This window comes from Triticum dicoccoides, chromosome 3A (genome assembly GCF_002162155.2).
Source record: "Triticum dicoccoides isolate Atlit2015 ecotype Zavitan chromosome 3A, WEW_v2.0, whole genome shotgun sequence".
Classification (NCBI taxonomy): domain Eukaryota; kingdom Viridiplantae; phylum Streptophyta; class Magnoliopsida; order Poales; family Poaceae; genus Triticum; species Triticum dicoccoides.
Genome location: NC_041384.1, coordinates 230,645,945 through 230,663,081, shown reverse-complemented (window position 1 = coordinate 230,663,081; position 17,137 = coordinate 230,645,945). Strand labels below are relative to the sequence as shown.

Here is a 17,137-nt window from a genome sequence, read left to right as displayed (position 1 = left end):
AACATGCGATCATCCGGAATGGAGTGCTCTCCAAGAGAAAGTATTTACGAGAACCTAGAGTTAGAGTAAGAAAAATCATTTAACCCGAATAGAAGAGAGATTAGAGGCCCAGAGTAAAGACGGGGAATAAAAGATGCTAATACCACCCAATGGCGACATGGGCCCGTAAGACACACAACCATGTTTGTAAAAGTTTTTCAGTGACTAGACCCAACTTCGGCCAAGGAGTTGGAAAGTGGGCTACCTACAGGAAGTCGGATTTGTTACGAACTTGTGACGCCCCCGGTTTGACCATACACTAATCATACACGCAAATGTGTACGATCAAGATCAAGGACTCACGGGAAGATATCACAACACAACTCAAGACACAAATTCAAATAATACGAGATTTATATTACAAGCCACGGGCCTCGAGGGCTTAAATACATAAGCTCGAATACAAACGAGTCAGCGGAAGCAACATTATCTGAGTACAGTCATGAGTTAAACAAGTTTGCCTTAAGAAGGCTAGCACAAAAGCAACATCGATCGAAAAGGCAAGGCCTCCTGCCTAGGAGCCTCCTAACTACTCCTGGTTGGCGGCGGCCTCCACATAGTAGTAGGCACCCTCGGTGTAGTATTAGTAGTCGTCGTCGAAGGTGGCGTCTGGTTCCTGGACTCCAGCATCTGGTTGCGACATCCGAAAATAAAGGAAAAGGGGGAAAAGAAAGCAAAGCAATCGTGAGTACTCATCCGAAGTACTCAGCAATCAAGGATCTACACTACATATGCAACATTATCAAAGGCAGGGTTGTATATGTGGACTGGGCTGCAGAAATGCCAAAATAGAGAAAAGGCCTAGTCCTATCGATGACTAGCATCTTCAGCATCTTCAGAGGTCTTGCAGCATTTGAAGAGTGCACATTAGCATAATGTAAAGTAGTAGTAGTGTCATCAACCTCGCCCAGAGATCCTTCCTCGACTCCCTATGAGAAAGCAATCCCAGAGCCATACTATCCATTTCTCATCTCAAGTATCCAGTTCTAGTTGTATTGATCGGGATACAACTCCGAGTGTCCGTTACTGTAGGACAGGCTATTGATAGATGTTTTCTTCCCTGCAGGGGTGCACAAACTTACCCACCATGCTGGATTAACTCCGTCCGGACACACTTTACTGGGTCATGCCTAGCCTCGGCCAAACGATATGCCGCAACCCGACCTAAGCTTAATAGAGAGGTTGGCACGCCGGACTAAACCTATGCCCCCAGGGGTCTTGGGCCATCGCCCCAGGAACTCCTGCACATTGCGTGGGCGGCCGGTGAGCAGACCTAGCCTCCCTTATACAATGCGAGGCGTTCCAGTCCAACCCGGCGCGCGCCGCTCAGTCGCATGACGTCTATTAAGCTTCGGCTGATGCATATGACGCAGAACGCCCATACTATGCCCACGTGATGGTTAGTGCTATCAGGCCAGAGGCCCCTCGGATGAAATATCCAAATCGTAGTGGATTAGGAAGGCGCGGTAACGACCAAAGACCCATGATCGATGTGAACCCGTCGCCCCGTCTCGAGGACTCGCGGCAAGGGCTAAGAATTCCTGGCCACGCCTCGTAATTATCTCGCGGGCACCTTCTAGGCCAACCCGACTCCACATCACTCGCAATTAAGCTCGCGCGGGTACCCCTCGGGGCCGACCCGTCTTTGGTAACATGGTTCAGTGTAAAGTCATAGTAACCATAGTAACCGTGTGTCTAACACCAAGGGGGAAACCCTGAGGAATCACCCTCGATGGATTCCCACTCGATGTAACCATCAAGGTGGACTTGGAGGAATCACCCTCGTTGGTCTACACTTGAGGGGTTGCACGACAGAGTCGTTATCGGGAGTGGTGAAGGAGGAATCACCCTCGATTACCACGACCGAATAGTTACACTACAGGGTTAACATCAGAAGTGCTGACGAGGTATCACCCTTGGTACTTGATGATAACTCTGCAAGGTCGTACACCAAGGGGGGGTGATGTGCGGTGTCGGGGCCTGGACGTCGATCACGTTGATCGAGTCATCGAACATAAAGCAGGGGCAACTGGGACACGGTGGGGGTCACTGATGGATCTCTAACCAGCCTATACTAAACAGTTTAGAGTAAGCAGGTAAGGTATGAAAGTAGGTAGCAAAAGCAGGCTATGCATCAAAATAGAAGCAAACAATAACAATAGCAAAATCTAATGCAAGTATAAGAGAATAGAATGGGCGATATCGGAATGATCAAAGGGGGGGGGGCTTGCCTGAAAGCTCTGCTGAAAGGGAAGAAGGGTCGTCGTCGACGTAGTCGATCAGAGGGGCATCATCGGTCTCGGGGTCTACCGGAGAAGAGGGGGAAGAAACAGTAAATATAGTGCAAACAAATGCATCACTAAGCAAGACATGACGATATGTAGAACTAGAGGGTACTAACGCAGTACTACACGTTACAAACGGAGAGGGAAAACGTCCGAAGGGGTTTTCCCAGTGTCTGGGTTTTTCCGGACAGGCGTGAGAGAGGGGACAATTTCATGTTCAGCATGCTAGGGGCATGTGACAGATGAACGGACCGCGTATTCGGATTCGTTGGATTTTTCTGAGCAACTTTCATATAGAAAACATTTTCATCTGAGCTACGGATTATTTTCTACGAAATTCTAAAGTTTTCGCAATATTAAGAAATTATTATTAATTCGAAAATAAGGAGTAAATGCTAGGTGCATCCAGATCTGTGTACACAAGTGTACCAGAGGGTGACATGTGGGTCTAGGGGGTCCTAGTTGACCAATTAACGTTTGACTGGTCAACAGTGGTGGGGCCACCGTGCCATACACACAGTAGTTAACTAGCATTTTAAGTAAATTTAATTAGTTATTTAAACATGACTAATTAATTTAATTATATTAATTATTTAATTTCTTGACTTTTTTTAAAACAAAACAGGGAGTGGGCCTCAGCTGCCAGTGGCCCAGGAGGCCACTGCGCTTAACGGGCAAGGGTGGGGGTGCCTGCCAAGGCGAACCCAGGCGACGACCATGGCAGGGTGCTGGCCTCGGGCACCGACCGAGGCGGCTAGAGGGCGGTGAGTGCGGGCCAGGAGAGCGGGGAGGGGGCACGGCCGGCCAAAGCTGTGAGAAGGCGTTGGCGCAAGGAGCAGGACGGGGTGGCACGGCAGGCCGAAACGACGAGCGGGGCAGCGAGCAGCGCGTGACTGGGAGAACAGGGCAGCGTGCAGCAGGCAGCATCGGCGGCCGAGTGTGCGCCGCGGGCAGCAGCACACGAGCAGCAGCCTCGTCACCGGTCGGGGGTGTGCGTCGGCGGGCGTGGGCGAGCGAGGTGAGGATGGCGGGCGAGAACGGCCACTACTAGAAAAAACACTACAGTAGCGTGGGTTTTTTGCATACCAGTAGGTCATCATCGCCTATATGTATACATACATACATATACAATATACACCACGCCTATAGGTCATCGTCGCCGGCGCCTCCACAAGCCCGTGTTTGATGGTGTTGATGTCGTCATCATCGCCGCCGCAGCACCGTGAGGATGCCGTCGTCGTCGTGGCCGCCGCAGCCCCATGTCGATGTCGATCTCGTCGTCGTCATCGTCGCCGCTGCAGCCCCATGTTGATATCATCGTCGTCGCCGCCGCAGCTTCGTGTCCATGTGTTCCCTACTAGGAACTCACAAATCCTGGAATTAAACAATGAACCAAGATAGTGCTAGGCATGACCACAAGTAAAAGGAGATAAGGAATTCCAAGGCAGTACGAAATCTTGTTATAGATTCTGAATACAAGCTTTTGAGGCAAATTGCAACAAGCAAAGGCTGTGCACCAAGTAGAAATAATTCCCAGGTCATTCGCAAGCAAGCAAGCAAGAAGGCATCAGCAACAGCAGATGTATTACCAACATTGCACCCTTTACCAGCCGCGCTAGTCAGCGTCGATCACCTCTGCGCCCACGTCGGAAAAGTGAAAACTTGTTAGTACGCAAATTGCATCAGTTCAACCAAATAATATATTACAATTCACGCTCATTAAGTTACAATTCCTTCTCATCTAGCAATTTAAAGGGGCTCATGCCAAAAATATATGCTTAATTCCTCACTGACTATTCAAACTAAATGGTCCAGGAATGCACATGGTTACCATGGATAAAGTTGCAATTCCTAAAGTTGATCATCTCTTTGTTTTGCGAGGAAAATATATCATTTTTAGAAAGCGTACAACTACAATATCTTCTTATGATCTTAGCTAAGCGATACAGTTAAAAGATAAACATGCACAATCATTTTTTTAGAATATAAACAAGCACAATCAATATGTGAAAACACCAACTCTTTACATAAAACAAAGATGGAGCATTCGGATATTCAATCATTATGTGGCACTAACCCTCTTGAGAATGCTGACTCGATCCCTACAATCGATCCATAGCTCGCTCATTCTCATGTTCATCTATCTCATGTGAAGAATAAGCTGGTGCTCGTATTCCACCTTCTTCAATGCCATCAAAGAGAGCAGTTCTGGTGCTTCGGTAGCTATGAAAAGTGCAGAGAATAGTTATATAAGAATGCATATAGATTTGACAAGTGCAAAAACGTCTTATATCTATTCTGTTTTATTTCTATAAATGTACATAAAGAATTGATTACTTTGGTTCTATAGGTACCATCTTCCTTCTTCTGTTCACACAGAAGAAAAGCCTACTGGTCAGCCTAATCATGACCACCTTAAGATTTTTTATAAATGCACACAAGATCACTAAAAATATATTTAAATTATTCGCAACAGATAAAAGTAACCAGTTCTGATTCATCTGCTAGCCAACAAACTAAACGGTGCTTCAGATTTGTAATTATGTGACTATGTTGCGGACCCCTTGCTCATCATATGATTAAAATAGAACCTTAGCAGACCCTGGAGTCGGCTGCTTTAGATGTTCAGTTATATTCGGAAAAGCATGATGTGTCTTCAAATGAAATGGTTACTGAAAAAGGATCTCACCTTGTTCTAGCAGATCACATGTAGTGATCCATAAACATAGTAAATGTTCTCTGAAATCATTGGATCCGGCTTCGTGGTTCCATAGGATGGTGATGCGAACGCATGATTTTTTTGAGAATTAAGTAGCAAACCTGCAATGCACAAAAGAGATCAAATGGTTAGCAAACCTGATGTTCGTCCTGAAGCTAGTTTTGTCATTTTTATGTACTAAAATCTTTTCATCAGTCATCACTCAAGGAAGCTTTTCATTATTTTACTCTCCAGTATGTGAATGCAGTGAAATTACTCCTCCCAACGAAGACAAATAGAGCTGCCTGATTTTTTTACAGCAGTAATTCTTTCGAACTGTTCTAAAATCTTCGCATCTCGCACATCAAGGAACTTCAACTAAATATAGTGTCCTTGCATGAGCTGCGTCGAACTAAATGTTATTATTTGCTAATGAGCTGAACTCTGTAATGAAGACAGAAGCCGATACAGATAGACAGCCATGTCTAATTGATTGGAGTAATAGTGCTCAACAAGTCTAATTGTATATTTCTGTTCTGACAAAGCATACCAGGCCCTTTCCACCTTTCCTCTGTTTTAAAACTCTTGGTATTTAAATCATTTTATCACAACTTCATAACCATTCAATCTTTCACCTTTGCATACCACCTACGAGAACTTCAGGTACGTGCTAACCCATATAGCAAGATTGCTTGGAGCTAACATAGAGGTTAATTAAAAAATTAATCTTTAGTTATTCTCTTGTCATGTTTTCTTAGCCAACCATAAGGTAATTCTGTTCGAAAATCAAGTGCTTTATACATGGATTTAGTACTGTCGTAATCTTTTTTAGCTGAAAAAACTGTGCTGTAATTCTTATAGACTTGTACCTGATTAGGAAATAGCATGTGCTCCAAAGAATCAATTAGCAAGGAGAAACAAAGAAGATCATAGCAGCAACTTCCCTGATGAAAATAAGAAAGATTTAGGCCGCCGAGCATAAGCACAAACAGGTTGTGCACGGAGGAAGGAACGTAGTGGAACATAAGGAAAAAAGGCTGCTAGGCATAAACACAAACAGGTTGCGAGCAGTATTGCACGAAGGAAGGAAAGTAGTGGAACAGAAGGAAAAAAAGGGCGGGGAGAGAAGGAAGAAGGGGAGAGGAGAGGGCATGAATCGAGGGAAGAGGGGATCTCACCGCGCTGGAGTTGGACGCAGCCGAAACCCTAGCCGCAGGGAGGGGTCGCGCGCGAGCGCTTGCTGCCGCGAGGAGCGAATTTTGCTAGAGGGAAGGAAGAACCGTCGAGAGGAGAGCTCGTGGGTGTGATGCGCTCCGGCGAGGGCCGCCGGAAGTAGCCGGAATCGCCCGGCGTTGGTGGCGGCGGCGAGGGTTCGCGGGAGGCAGAGGAGAAAATAAGGTAACGATGGAGGCTGTTCGCTGGGCTGGGTTGGTTGTCTCAATGGGCTGGGCTAGTTGTAGCGCATTACGTGACCCGCGCTACCACTATGTTTCTAGTGCTAGCGCGGCCCAGCAAACCCTCGCTACTACTATCAATTGTCCGCGGGGCACGATTGAGGATATTTACTAATAGTGTGCTCAAACACCTCAAAAAAAAACTAATAGTGTGCTCAAAAGAAACCAACGCTACTGATAAACCATACCAGTAGCGTGCTTTGTATCCAGCGCTACTGGTAATTACCAGTAGCGTGGGGGCCCAAACAAACGCTACTGGTAAACTTCTATGTATAAGCATTTTCCTAGTAGTGGACGGGCGAGGCCAGCGAGCAAGGAGCGCGGGCCTTGGGCGGCCGGCGCAGGCGGCTGCAGTGAAGCGGGGCGGGGTGAGCGGCAACAAGGCGGGGCTGTGGAAGGGCACCGCGGCAAGGAGAAAAGGAGGCGGCCAGCGGCTCGTCTGACCAAGGCCACGGCGCGGGCAGGCGGGCACGGCGCGGCGGAGCAAGGTGAAGTGGTAGGAGTGGAAGCAGCTGCAACAGCGACAAGCGTAGCGAGCAGCAGCGGCGGCACGGGGCGCGACATCACTTGCACAGGAGTCCGCTAGCGCGCATGGGGAGAGAAACTTCGGTCACAGCAGTCGAGCAGGGGACGGCTAAACGGTAACAGGTCGAAGGGGAGAAGCGTGGGGATCGGAGGAGGAGCCCACTGCGATGCTCGTGGAGGAGGTCGGGGAGCTAGCACGGGGGTAGCCGGATGCATCGAGCTCGTCGACGGGAGGCAGCAGCCGTAGCGGGGAACCGGCTCGATGCCGAGTGTACGGTGCGGTGCTGCTTGATTCAAGGCACGTAGGCGAAGGAGTCGGCAACAAGGAAGCTCCTCGACATCCTCCCAGGTGCCGAGGAGGCCACGCGACGACAATGGAAACCATGGTGAGCAGCGTTCAGGCGATGACTATTTTGATGAGAGAGAGTGGAAGAAGGAAAAAGTGACGGCCAGGGTTTGTCTACGCGTTCGAGGATAGTCTTATCCACCACTGGTTGCCGACGAATTCTCAACGCATGGAGGATCCACGCCATGGACGCGGCTCATGCATCCAGTGCGTCCCTGTGAGCAGGAGGTCAAGGATGAGGCAATAGTGGGTTGGGTCATCCACTGTTGACCTAGAGCCCGAAGGCACAGTAAACCTTTGCCTTTTTCTTTTACTTTTCTTTTGTCTTTTAATTGAGCTGCTGACTTGGATTACTTAGAGCACCAAATGATTTTTGTACAATGTGCCACTAGCCAGATTAAATACTTTGCAATATCCTGGGTTGGTACAAAAAGTTTGAGGCAGCTTGGGATCCACTTGAATTTTGCTCACATTTAAAAAGGGCTGAAAAAGTGCTCTCGGGCCATTGTTTTAAAACCAGGGGCATTTTGGGAAACCAAATGAGGTTGGTTTCATCATGACAATTAGGTAATGAATATCTGCAACCTAACGAACATTTTTATTTGGCGGTTTGAAGAAAAAAGTATTTGACTTGTTATATGAATTTTAAATTGACTTTGTTTTTATCAAGGGGCAATTTGGCTTAATAAAACATGATGACATAGCATCATTAGTATGAGTTTACTGTAGCATGATTCTAGGGGTGTTACAGAAGCTACGAAATTGCTTGATAATATTATGGCAAATTATTCACAATGGCATACCGAAAGAGCTCCTACTAGTAAAAAAAGTTAATTTGGCTGAAGAAATTTCTTCTTTGAGTGAAAAAGTTGATGCTCTTATGAAATTGGTTGCTAGCAAAATTGCTCCTATTGATTTCAATGATATGCCTTTGTCTACTTTGATTGAGCAAAATAGTGATGTCGTTGATGTGAATTTTATCTTGCGCAACAATTTCAATAACAATGCTTATAGAGGTAATTTTAATCCTAGGCCTTTTCCTAGTAATTCCTCTAATAATTATGGTAATTCCTATGGAAGTCCTTCTTATAATAATAATAGTAACACCTCTGATCTTGAGAACAATATTAAAAAAATTATCAACACACAAAAAGCTTTCAACACTACCATAGAAGAAAAGTTGTATAAGATTGATGATTTGTCTAGAAGTGTTGATAGAATTTCTCATGATGTAGAAAATCTCAAGATGAAAAGCTCTTTATGTTTCTCATGATTTGTGACTAAGGTTGAGGAATCAATTAAAGCTCTTTATGTTTCTATGGATGAAAGTAAGAAAAGAACCACTATGCTTAGAGCTAATAGAGAATTTTAGAAAAAGCATTTTCTAGTGATTACTTCCGTAGAAGCGATGAAGATCTTAAAATGATTGGTGCTTCTTCTATTGATTCCTTGTGTAGTAAAGTTAAGATTGATGAAAAAGGGACTGGAGAAGAGTAAACTTTAGTTAGAAGGCGTCCCGATAATTCGGAGGGTGAAAATCTTGTTGAGAAAATTGATAAAAGTGGGTTTGAAGAGGTCAAAACTTTAACTAGTGATGTGTCCACTCTTTTGTATTACAAAGACTTTAATTATGATAGTTGCTCTTTGATTTATTGTATTTCTTTGTTGCAATCCATGATAAATTCACCCCATGCTTACGAACAAAATAAAGCTTTTACTAAACATATTGTTGATGCTATGATGAAAGCTTTAGAAGAAAAGTTGGAATTAGAAGTTTCAATTCCTAGAAAATTGCATGATGAATGGGAACCTACTATCAAAGTCAAGATTCAAAATTATGAGTGTTTACTTGGTGTGACTTGGGTGCTAGTGTTTGTACAATTCCAAAATCTCTATGTGATGTGCTTGGTCTTACCGATATTGAAGAATGCTCTTTAAATTTGCACTCGACAGATTCTACTATTAAAAAGCCTATGGGAAGAATTAATGATGTTATTATTCTTGCAAATAGGAATTATGTGCCCATAGATTTTATTGTTCTTGATATTGATTGCAATCCGTCTTGTCCAATTATTCTTGGTAGACCGTTTTTACGCACTATTGGTGTTGTGATTGATATGAAAGAAGGCAATATTAAGTTCCAGTTTCCTTTGAGGAAGGGTATGGAACACTTCCCTAGAACAAGAATTAGGCCACCATATGAATCAATCATGAGGGCATCTTATGGATCTCGAACCAAAGGTGACAAAACTTAGATCCTTGCTTTACGCCTAGCTAGGGGCGTGAAACAATAGCGCTTGTTGGGAGGCAACCCATTGAATAATTTTTTTTTTGCTTCTTGCTTTCTATTCTTGAGTGTTAGCACAATTATGCTACTTTTATGATTGTGTTTTTTGTGTTTTAATTAGTGTTTGTGCCAAGTAAAGCCTTTAGGATCTTCTTGGGTGATAGTTGTTTGATCTTGCTGAACAAACAGAAACTTTTGCACTCACAAAAATAATTTTCATTTTTAACCAGAGAGCGATAAAATACCAATTATTTTTGTAGTAGATTAATATAAAAATTTCCCAGGTCTTCCCAATGTTTCTGAGTTTTTAGACTTACAGAAGTATTCAAAATATCCAGATTGCTACAGACTGTTCTGTTCTTAACAGATTCTGTTTTCTTTGCGTTGTGTGCTTGTTTTGACGATTCTATGGTTTTCTTTGATGAGTTTTTGCCATATAAAAGTTGGAATACAGTAGATATAATGCAAGAACAAAATATGAATTGGTTTGCTACAACACTTATAGTAGTGATTTGTTTTCTTATACTAACGGACCTCACGAAGGTTTTGCTGAGTTTTGTGTGATTGAAGTTTTCAAGTTTTGGGTTATCTTACGATGGATGAAGGAATAAGGAGTAAGAAGAGCATAAGCTTGGGGATGCCCCAGCATCCCAAGCTATTATCCAAAAGAGAGAAAGCAACTAAGCTTGGGGATGCCCCGAGTGACATCCCCTCTTTCTTCTAACGACCATCGGTATTTTACTCGAAGCTATATTTTTATTCGTCGCATACTATGTGTTTTGCTTGGATCGTCTTGTACGATATGAGTCTTTGCTTGCTTTATTTTGTGTTTTTAGTCTTGATCCCTTGCTGGACACACCTATTTGAGAGAGCCAAAATTATGCCATGACTTGTTAAAATTGCTCTCTATGCTTCACTTAAATTTTTATGAGCTATGGACTTGCTCTAGTGCTTCACTTATATCTTTTTGAGCACAGTGTGCTTTAGTATTCACTTAGATTTATTTGAGATTTAGTAAAATTTTCAAGAAATTATCTCTTGCTTCACTTAAATTAATTTGAGAGAAAGAAGTATTATGCTCATGATCTTCACTTATAATTGTTTGAGCTTATCAAAAGCAACACATCAAAATTAGTCCCAAAGTGATAGATATCCAAGAAGGATATAATAAAAACTTTCATGAAGATCATTGGACAAAATAAACTTGTTTATTAGTAACAGTTTTGAGATATGATGATGTGATATGTGAGTCATGTTGATGAGTAATTATGATTTAGTAAGAATATTGGTGTTATGGTTTGTGATTCCCTATGCAAGCACGAAAGTCAATAGTCATGCAATGAAATTATATCCTACTTGTGGTGCATTATTCGGTGTTAATCATGCTTAATGCTCGCTTATGAGATTATTCGTTTCTTGGTTGGTTGCTTCCCAATCTTTTGCTAGCCTTCATTTTTGCACTAAGTATGATCACTACTTGTGCATCCAAAATCCTTTAAACTAGTTTTGCCACACAAGTCCACTATATCTACCTATATGCGGTATTCTTTTGCCGTTCTAAGAAAATTTGTATGTGCCATTTCTAATATTCAAAATAAATTTCTCTTTTGTGTGCTTGTACCGCTCGCGAGGTGGTGAGGGGTGGCTAATATTTTTCCATGCTAGATGTGTTATTCTCACGATGAGTGTTCATTCACATGTCATTGCACAAGAGTAAGGCAAAGGTATTAGGGATGCCCAGTCCCAAAATGAAAAATGAATTTACTTTATGTTGTCAAATAATAAATTCATTGGAAAGTGTTGGTACGGAAGGCACATGTGGGTACGGTTAGCCATGGAAAGTGAAAGTATGGTGGAAAAAGGAATAAACTTTAATTTCTGTTTGGGAACCGCCTATGATATATCTAGCATGGAAAGTGTTGGGAACTCTAAGTCGTTTTAGTTGGTGGGAAAAATATGCCTCTCAAAATGTCTTTTTATCTCTCAATTTTTGCTCTAAGCTCTGGCACCTCTACAAGTCCCTACTTCCCTCTACAAAGGACCTTTCTTTTACTTTATGCAATTTTTTGAATTTGAGTCTCGATCTTCTCTTATAAAAGCACCAACTAGGAGGCACTATGATCGTACTTGAGTATTGGGTGTAGTTAATATGCGAGTGTGTTTCATGAGTGGATCAATGATTGAGCATGATGGGCTAGGGCTAGCTTATTTTAGCGTTGATATTTTGAAAGACATGGTTGCTTGTTGATATGCTTGAGTATTTAAGTTAGCATGTCACAATTAGACTATTGCTTTGAACAATATAAAAGTCCAAATGTCCATGCTATAAAGAAAAGAATATGGTACGACATGTTAGGCAGCATTCCACATAAAAATTCTGTTTTTATCATTTACCTACTCGAGGACGAGCAAGAATTAAGCTTGGGGATGATGATACGTCTCCAACGTATCTATAATTTTTTATTGTTCCATGTTGTTATATTATAAATCTTGGATGTTTTATAATCATTTATAGTCATTTTATATCATTTTTTGGTACTAACCTATTGACATAGTGCCAAGTGTCAGTTGCTGTTTTTTTCATGTTTTTTACATCATAGATAATCAATACCAAACGGAGTCCAAATGCAGCGAAGCTTTTTGTGGGTTTTTTTGGACCAGAAGACAACCAATGGGCCTAAGAAGCACCTGGGGGCTGCTCCGAGGGGAGCACAACCCACCAGGGCGCGCCTGGAGGCCCAGGCGTGCCCTGGTGGGTTGTGCCCACCTCGGGTGCCCCCCCGGACCGCCTCTTTACTCTATAAATACCCCAATATTCCAGAAACCCTAGGGGAGTCGACGAAAATCAATTCCATCCGCTGCAGAGTCCAGAACCACCAGATCCAATCTAGACACAATCACGGAGGGGTTCACCACTTCCATTGGTGCCTCTCCGATGATGTGTGAGTAGTTCTTTGTAGACCTTCGGGTCCGTAGTTAGTAGCTAGATGGCTTCCTCTCTCTCGTTTGATTCTCAATACAATGGTCTCTTGAAGATCCATATGATTTAACTCTTTTGCGGTGTGTTTGTTGGGATCTCTTTTTATCCATGAAACTTTTTTGAGTTTCTTTGATCTTTTATATGCACAATTGCTTATAGCCTCATATTTCTTATCCGATATTTGGGTTTTGTTTGGCCAACTTGATCTATTTATCTTGCAATGGGAAGAGGTGCTTTGTAGTGGGTTCGATCTTACAGTGCTTGATCCAAGTGACAGAAGGGGAACCGACACGTATGTATCGTTGTTACTAAGGATAAAATGATGGGGTCTATTTCTACATAAATAGATCTTGTCTACATCATGCCATCGTTCTTATTGCATTACTATGTTTCTCCATGAACTTAATACACTAGATGCATGCTAGATAGCAGTCGATGCGTGGAGTAATAGTAGTAGATGCAGGCAGGAGTCGGTCTACTAATCTTGGATGTGATGCCTATATGATGATCATTGCTTGGATATCATCATGAGTATTTGAAGTTCTATCAATTGCCTAATAGTAATTCATTTACCCATCGTTTGTTATTTTTCTTGAGAGAAGCCACTAGTGAAACCTACGACCCCCGGGTCTCTTTCTCATATTATTTGCCTTTGTGATCTATTTTATTGGCCTTTAATTTTCAGATCTATTAAACCAAAAATACCAAAAATACCTTGCTGCAATTCATTCTTATTTAGTTTATTTGGCATTCGATCTATCAATCTACTACAATTTATTCACGTCTGTTTGCCAATTTCTGGCACCATTACTCGAAAGGGATTGACAACCCTGAAAGTGCAACTATCCCTGGGTGGTTTTGGTAATTCCTAACAGCATATAGCTCATTGAGATAATGCTACTTGAAGATAAATATTTCAGGAAAAGATCAGTGATTGGCATGGCATGGATTAGAAAGTGGACCCCTCAAAATGCTAAGGACAAAAGATTGGCTCAAGCTCAAAGCACAAGACTCTACATTTTACTTTTAGTGATCCAAGATCACATTGAGTCCATAGGAAAAGCCAATACTATTAAAAGGGGGTGAGGTGTTGCTTAATGAGTTGCTTGCTCAAAATGCTTAGTAATATGCTCCAAAACCCCTCAACTACTTTCTCATATCCACATATGTCCCAAACCAAAAGTCAAACTCGGCCCCACCGAAATCTTCTATCCGGCGCCACCGAGTTCACTTGACATAGCTACTGCCAGAAACCCTAGTCACTTCGGTCTCACCGATAGGGATCTCGGTCTCACCGAGATGGGATTGCAAACTCTCTGTTTCCCTTCATAACGTTCAGTCCAACCGATATGAGCGATCGGTCCCACCAAGATTGAAATGCAAACTCTCTGTTTCCCCTTCGTAACGTTTCGGTCTAACCGAGATGAGTGAATCGGTCCCACCGAGTTTGCCTGACCAACTCTCTGTTTGCCTATTACCAAAATCGGTCCCACTGAGTTTGTGTAATCGGTCTCACCGAGATTACGTTATGCCCTAACCCTAATGGAATCGGTCCCACCGTGTTGACATATTGGTCCCACCGAAAATCCTAACGTTCACATTTTGAACTAAATTGGTCTGACCGAGTTATATGATTCGGCCCCACCGAGTTTGGTGATTTGTGTGTAACGGTTAGATTTTGTGTGGAGGCTATCTATACCCCTCCACCCACTCTTCATTCAAGGAGAGAGCCATCAGAATATGCCTACACTTCCAACATACATTTTCTAAGAGAGAACCACCTACACTTGTGTTGAGGTCAAGATATTCCAATCCAACCACATAAATCTTGATCTTTAGCCTTCCTCAAATTGCTTTCCACTCAAATCATCTTTCTACCAAATCAAATCCTATGAGAGAGAGTTGAGTGTTGACAAGACTATCACTTGAAGCACAAGAGCAAGGAGTTCATCATCAACACACCATCTATTACGTTTTGGAGAGTGGTGTCTCCTAGATTGGTTAGGTGTCACTTGGGAGCCTCCGTCAAGATTGTGGAGTTGAACCAAGGAGTTTGTATGGGCAAGGAGATCGCCTACTTCGTGAAGATCTACCCTAGTGAGGCAAGTCCTTCGTGGGCGATGGCCATGGTGGGATAGACAAGGTTACTTCTTCGTGGACCCTTCGTCGGTGGAGCCCTTCGTGGACTCACGCAACCGTTACCCTTCGTGGGTTGAAGTCTCCATCAACGTGGATGTATGATAGCACCACCTATCGGAACCACGCCGAAATCTCCATGTATACATTGCGTTTGCTCCCTCCAAACTCCTCCCTTTACCTTGAAATGCAATTGTTTTACATTCTGCTGCTATACTCTTAGAATTGCATGTGTAGGTTGATTACTTGTATGTGCTAAGTTGCTAAAATCTGCCAAGACTTAAAATTGGGAAAAGGCTAGATTTTTATTTGGTCAAGTAGTCTAATCACCCCCTCTACACATACTTTCGATCCTACAAACCCCTTTAATACATCGGGTTGCGAGTATTTGTTATTTGTGTGCAGGTTCTGTTTACGTGTTGTTGCTTGGTTCTCCTACTGGTTCGATAACCTTGGTTTCATCACTGAGGGAAATAACTACTATCGTTGTGCTGTATCATCCCTTCCTCTTTGGGGAAATACCAATGTAGCTTCAAGAGGCTATCAGTTATTGACCAGAGAGGTGTCTCCGTCATGACTACATAATTCCCGAACCCGCAGGGTCGCACGGATAACGTTCGTTGACGCTAGAGTAGTATTGGGATATTTGATGAGTGGTAACAAAATGTTGTTCAGAGTCCCGGATGAGATCCCGGGCATCACAAGGAGTCTCAGAATGGTCTATAGGTAAAGATTTATATATGGGAAGTCATATTTTGGGTTTTGGAAAAAAGTGCAGTTTTTTCGTTATTGTACCGGGAAGCTTCTAGAAGGTTCCGAAGGATTTCGGAGGGGTCCGGAAGTCCACAAGTGGGTCCACCACGACCCAAGGGGTAGCATGGGCTGTGGGGAGGTGCCCTGGCCTTATTGGTCTAGGCGCACCAAGTCCTCGAAAGCCCATGTGTCTAGGGAAGGCAAAAAGGAAGGAGTCCTAGTAGGAATAGGATTGGACTTGGAGTCGAAGTCCTCTCCCCCTTAGTTGTGCCCTAGGGCTTGGAGGGGATGTTTCCCACGCCCCTCCACCTCTATATAGAAGGGAAGGGGGTGCCCTGAGAGGACACAGCCAGACCTTGGCGCCCCTCTCTCTCCCGTTGCTCCGTAGTTCCACCGCCTCGTCCCAGCAACGCTTAGCGAAGCGCTATTGGTAGTCCACCACCACGCAGTCGTGTTGGTTGAGATCACATCTACTTCTCCTCTCTCACTTGCTGGATCAAGAAGGAGGAGACATTATCGAGCCGCACATGTGCTAAACTCGGAGGTGTCGTCCGTTCAGCACTAGATCGGTTGGATCATGATCGGGTCGCGAGGAGTACGACTACATCAATCGGGTTGTTAAACGCTTCCTCTTATGGTAGGGTACGCAGACACACTCTTCCCTCTCATTGCTATGCATATCCATGGATAGATCTTGCGTGTGCATAGAATTTTTTTTGTTTTCCATGCAATGTTTCTCAACATGCATTTCATACAATAAAGAGACAACCCTAAGACTCCTGCCGGTTGTCGATATTACAAAACATGATCATCTCATACATCAATATATATCACATCATATCTTGATCATATCACATTACAACAGGCCCTGCAAAAACAAGTTAGACGTCCTCTACTTTGTTGTTGCAAGTTTTACGTGGCTACTACGGGCTTCTAGCAAGAACCGTTCTTACCTACGCAAATACCACAATGGTGATTCATCAAGTTTGTTGTTTTAACCTTCTTCAAGGACCAGCCGTAGTCAAATTCTATTCAACTAAAGTAGGGGAAACAGACACCCGCCATCCACCTTTATGCAAAACTAGTTGCATGTCTGTTGGTGGAACCGGTCTCATGTACGTGGACATGTAAGGTTGGTCCGGGCCGCTTCATCCCACAATACCGCCGAATCAAAATAAGATATTGGTGGTAAGCAGTATGACTATCACCGCCCACAACTCTTTGTGTTCTACTCGTGCATATCATCTACGCATAGACATGGCTCTGATGCCACTGTTGGGAAATGTTGCATGGAAAACACAAAAATTCTACGCACGCGCAAGATCTATCCATGGAGATGCATATCAACAAGAGGGGAGAGTGTGTCTACGTACCCTCGTAGACCGTAAGCGGAAGCGTTTAACAAATCGGTTTATATAGTCAAACTTCTTCGCGCTCCAACCGTTGAAGTACCGAACGTACGACACCTCCGCGTTCAGCACACGTTCAGCTCGGTGACGTCCTCCGCCTTCTTGATCCAACAAGACGGTGAGGTAGTATATGAGTTCTGACAGCACGACAGCATGGTGACGGTGATGGTGAAGCTATCTCCATAGGGTTTCGCCTATGCACTATGAAAAAATATGACCGGGGGG

The 17,137-nt window shown here is 43.5% G+C and overlaps 1 long non-coding RNA gene across 2 annotated transcripts; it reads right to left on the bottom strand.

Annotated features, from left to right (window-relative positions):
- Positions 1-3,372: 3,372 nt before the first annotated feature.
- On the bottom strand, positions 3,373-6,444 carry LOC119267972. Of its 2 annotated transcripts, XR_005132775.1 has the most exons (6): positions 6,201-6,444; positions 5,892-5,966; positions 5,014-5,144; positions 4,402-4,547; positions 3,914-3,959; positions 3,373-3,698 (listed from the first exon to the last, which is right to left on the bottom strand). It is a non-coding gene; the product is annotated as an uncharacterized LOC119267972 (long non-coding RNA). The 2 variants fall into 2 exon arrangements; XR_005132774.1 differs by having other exon boundaries at positions 3,373-3,959.
- Positions 6,445-17,137: the final 10,693 nt, after the last annotated feature.